A 5519-nucleotide genomic window follows, 5' to 3' on the forward strand; every position below is an offset into this window, starting at 1 on the left:
TAGGGGGCGGGACGGCCCCGCGGCCGGGGCCGTGTTCAGTGGGAAAAGTGGGAGAAAGGGAGAGGGACAGTGAGGGAGAGGGAGAGAGGAATGGGGAGAGGGAGAGAGGGGTAGAGAGAGGAACTGAGAGAGAGGGAGGAAGGGAGAGAGGGCCAGAGGGAGAGGGAGAGAGAGGGGGACAGAGAAGGAGAGGGACAGGGAGAGATGGAGAGGGAGAGATGGAGAGAGGGACAGGGGAGAGGGAGAGAGGAATGGAGAGAGGGAGAGAGAAGGGAACAGAGAGGGAGAGAGAGGAGAGAGGGACAGAGAGAGATGGATAGGGAGAGAGAGGGACAGAGAGATGAAGAGAGGGAGGGAGAGAGGGACAGAGATGGAGAGGGGGGACAGAGAGGGAGATGCAGAGAGGGAGGGAGAGGGGTAGAGAGAGGGAGGGAGAGAGATGGAGAAAGAGAAGGAAATGGAGAGGAAAGGGAGATGGACGGGTAGAGAGGGAGATGGAGAGGGAGGGAGGGAGAGGGAAAGAGAGATGGAGAGAGGGAGGGAGAGAAAGGGAGAGAGGAAGAGGGAGAGGGGGAGAGTGAGGGAGATGGAGGGGGAGAGAGGGAGGAAGGGAGAGGGAGAGAGGAAGAGGGAGAGGGAGATGGAAGGGGGGAGAGAGGGAAGGAGGGAGGGGGAGAGAGAGGGAGGGAGGGAGAGATGGATGAAAGGAGGGAGAGGGAGGGAGAGAGGGAGATGGGGGGAAAGATGAAGATGGAGGGAGATGGAGAGAAAGAGAGAGGGAGGGAGAGGGACAAGGGGCACAGAGTAGGGAGAGAAGGAGAGAGAGAGATGGTCCTGGGGATCAGATCCAGGGCTTGGCTTGGCAAGTGCTCTACCACTTAGCTACATTCAGTTGCCCAGTCTAGTTTCCAGCTTGTGATATTCCTGCTTCAGCTTCCTAGGTAGTTGGAATTACAGGTATGAGAAAAGTTTTCACAATATGAAGAGCTAAGATCCTATCTTCATTTATGTATGTCAGTCTTTGGCTATAGACGTAGAATTGCAGTCTTCACTGTGTGAGTTTAATTTCTGGCACATGTGTTTTTATTGGCTGTAAAATAAGCATCTCCAGCAGAGATGATCCATTCCTAGGATGTAGGGGAGCTACCTATGTAACCTAACACTGGTGACTCAGAGTACAAATGCTACTAAGTGGTTTTTAGATGATCAATAAAGTTGTCACACAAAAAACAAGGCTTTCACGGTGGAGACCAAGCATTTTGCAAGTCTTATTAGATGCTCGTCTGTATTATGAAGCACTTCAGAAAATTATGTGGTATTTCACATGGCTGAAACGCCCTGAATAATCTAGACCGCTGTTAAATATGAGAAGCAACAAGAGCTGACCTGTCTTTATCCCTCAGAATATTATTTAACTAGTGTTTTGTTTGATGTTTGGACAAAGCTCCTAAAATGCTTTTTAAAAAAAGGCTTGTAATTTCATGATGCTGTTTCACCTTCTCTATGAGATTGCTGGTTGGTTGGTTTTGATATCTGGGATTGAACTCAAGGGCGCTTAGTCACTGAACCACATCCCTGGTCCTTTTTAAATATTTTATTTAGAGACAGGGTCTCACTAAGTTGCTTAGGGCTTCACTGAATTCTGAGGCTGGCTTGAACTCACAATCCTCCTGCCTTAGCCTCCCAAGCTGCTGGGATTATAGGCATGTGCCACCATGCCCCGTGAGATTCCTGTGTTCGATGACGATGAAGTTACTGCCAAAGGGGTAGGAAATATAACTTTTATTTTATAATAGAACACTTTTTACTTATTTCTGGTAGCACAGTTCGCTCATTTGTGGTCACTAGGAGGACCAGTGACCATGATTATGATCAACTAATAACTTGTAGCTAAAGGTCAGGAGTTTTAATCAGAATGATAAGCATATATACATTCATGAATAGATAAAATATTACATACTGAAGGAATCTTGCATTTTTTTCTTTAAAAAAAAGTTGTGTGTGTGTATGGAACTGGGGATGGAACTCAGGGTCTTTCAAATGCTACACAAGTGCTCTACCTCTGAGCTGCATCTCCAGCTCTGCATCTTAAGCTTTTTAAAATTTACTCCAAATGGCTGTAAGGAGATTGCTGAATCCCTGAGCCTGGACTCTAAATTTTTTGCTGCCTCACTCACTAAGGGTGGTAGCATCCTCTGTACAAGGTATGAGCAAAGCAGAAGAAATTGTACAAACATTTTTTGAGGGCTAGGGTTGTATAGCTCAGTGGTAGAGCACTGGCCTAGCATGTATAAGGCACTGAGTTTGATCCTCAGCACCATACAAAAATAAAGGTATTGTGTCTATCTACAACTAAAAAATATCTTATTTACTTTTTTTTTTTTTTTTTTTGTGACAAGGTATCATTCTGTTGCCCAGGCTGACCTTAAACTTGTGATTTTCCTGCCTTAGCTTCCTGAATAGCTGGGATTACAGGAAATGCTGCAGCACCCAGCTTTATAAACCACTTCTTTTTTTCTTTTAAATTGGTACCAGGGATTGAACCCCTGGGGGTGCTTAACCACTGGGCCATATCATCAGTCCTTTTTATTTTTTGTTTTGAGGAAGGGTATCACTGTATTGCTTAGGGCCTCAGTAAATTGTTGAGACTGGCTTTGACATTGTGTACCTCCTGCTTCAGCCTCCTGAGCCGATGGGATTACAGGCATATACCACCATGCCAGGTTTATGAACCACATTTGAAGCTAGCTTGTTCCATTCTCATTCAAAATAAGTACTCAATTTTAATTACATTTATGATGATTTTTGTCTATTTAAAAGTTAAGAATGGTTTTGGGGCCATTTTTACGTAAGGATGTAGCTACGGTTTTTTGTGTATTAAGTTAAAATGCCTAATGTGAGGGCTGGGGTTGTGACTCAGTGGTAGAATGCTTACCTAGCACACTTGAGGCACTGGGTTCAATTCCCTGCACCACATAAAAATAAACAAACAAACAAAATAAAGATATTAAAAAATGACACCATGTTTTATTTATTTAATTTATTTTTCTGGTTTTATACAAAGTTTATTCACACTAATTTATGTCTTCATATATGTACTTTGGATAATGATGTCCATCACATTTCACCATCATTTAAAAAAATGCATAATGTGAAAGTTTTTATTTTTGTAGTTTATAATAGTTATTCATTTTCTAATTTTAGACATAACATTTGCTAAAGTAGTTTTTTTTTCCTTTAGAAAGCACTTTGGAGCACATTTTAAAAATGCCTTTAGAACTCATAAAATGTTTATTGATGGAAAACAATGTCTTCTTGTGCTGTAATTTTTCTAAGTGGAACTTGTCACTTCTACAACATCTTGTTCCAGAAAGGATTCAGAATGACTACAAGGGTATGTACAGCATACTGTTGGTGATGGACAGACAGCTGGGTGATACATTCAAGGCTGAGGGGAAGGTATGGTGGAGTGGAGAGTGAGCTCTGCGTCCAAGGTACTGGGACTGAAACCCTGCTTCCTAATAGTTCACAGAGAAACAGTCATTAAGTGGTTCAGTGACCAAGAGGGAAGAGATGCCCATTTCTCCTTCGGGTTCCCAAAGGAGAATAGCCCGGAAACTCTTCAGCTGCATTCTCAGCAACGTAGCCCATGCCCCCAAGGGCTGTGTTGCATTTTAGTAAACTCTGCTTTACCTCATTGTCCGTGTTGGTGACATGATATCAAAATGTAATTCAGTGAGAGCAGATCTGTGTGGCAAAATAATGGGATCCATTGTGTTTAGATCTAGAGATTGCTGAAGGATCTGGTTTAGACTACCTAGATAACGAGGTGTGCAGCACTCTTTTCAGACTACTGTCCATAAATGTATTGTTTCCCAGTGGCGCTTCTATCATGAATTTATCAGTAGTGGGGCCTGAGTTGGTGCTTCCTGACAGTTCCTTGAGTACATCTTTTTACGTTGTTAGTGGATCACAAAGCCATGGTTTATTATGCATTATCACCAGGGTTGTGGGAGGTGGAATGGAAGAGGCTGAAAGGATGTGTTTTTGAATGGAAGCCATCTCAAGTCCAGAGAGATGGGCTGAGGGAGTACTCAACAAGAGACCTAAAACTCATTTCTAGAAATAGGCCCGGGGATGTTAGCTCTAGCACAGAGCGCATTGGTGTGGAAAGCCTAGGGACCTATCATTAAGATGGGAACAGATTTATCCATCTTAAAGGAAACACAAGGCATTGGGTTTGTGTTTGCTCTGACTGAGGAGCTAGCTGCCTTTCAGGTGACGATAGTTCAAGTTTGTAGAATGCTGGCGTCACTCATTCTTACTCAGTGAACAGCGGGTGGGACAGTCCCTGCCTAAACCTAGCTATGGAACCTTGTGATTCCTTAATTGCATTTCCATAGAGCTCTTCACATTTTTTTTTTAATGTGTTCCTGAAAAAGAGCTGGGCTTGTGACCAAAGTTTTGAATAGAAACTTATAAGGAGAACACAGATAAAAATTACCGAAAGAGGGCTGGGGATGTGGCTCAAGTGGTAGTGTGCTCACCTGGCATACGCGGGTCGCTGGGTTCAATCCTCAGCACCACATAAAAATAAAATAAAGATGTTATGTCCACCGAAAACTAAAAAATAAATATTAAAAAAATTCTCTCTCTTAAAAAAAGTTATCAAAAGAAAAAAAAATCAAAATCGTCTGCTAAGGAAATAAGTTGACTACAATTCTTCATAGCGACCGGGGTGTAGCTCACTGGTAAATTGGGTGCTTAGCATGCACAGAGCCCTGAGTTTGATCCCCAGCATCACATAAAAAGAAAAAGAAAAGCAAAATTCATCGTAATCGGTGTCTCAGGGTATAATATGTCAGGCTTCTGCTTAGCAGATTGGGTTGTGTTTTTACTTTTGTAAATATGTTAGCCATGGCAATCGAATACTCTGGTAAATGTGTAGGTTTTATCTAGAGCATCAAATGTACAGTCTTAATACTGTGAGAAATAAATGGCCGAGTGCTTTCACACCCACGTGTTAATTGTTGATGTTCCTTCCCCTAGGAAATAGAATGTTTATCACAGAGGCAGTATTGACATTGCCTTTTTGGTTTTTTTGTGGGATTGAACTCATGGGCACTGGACCACTTAGCCACATCCCCAATTCTATTTTGTGTTTTATTTAGAGACAGGGTCTCACTGAGTTGCTTAGTACCTTGCTTTTGCTGAAGCTGGCATTGAATTCCTGTCTCAGCCTCTCTAGCCACTGGGGTTATGGGCATGTGCCATCACGCCCTGCTTTGACATTGCCTTTTAAATATCATCTGTATTAAGTAGATACAACTTTCTCCCATGAACCTGCTTTTATTCTTCTATGTATTTGGAAAGAAATTAATCTTTTGGTACTCATAAGTGCATCTGTAGGGTATAGGCTGTTGCCTTAAAGAGTTTTTGCCTTGTCGATACTCTAATTAAAAATACATGTATTTCTCAAACTCTGTTATATATACTATAAACATGAGTATACAGTGTAT

This window comes from Marmota marmota, unplaced genomic scaffold (assembly GCF_001458135.2).
Source record: "Marmota marmota marmota unplaced genomic scaffold, marMar, whole genome shotgun sequence".
Lineage (NCBI taxonomy): Eukaryota > Metazoa > Chordata > Mammalia > Rodentia > Sciuridae > Marmota > Marmota marmota.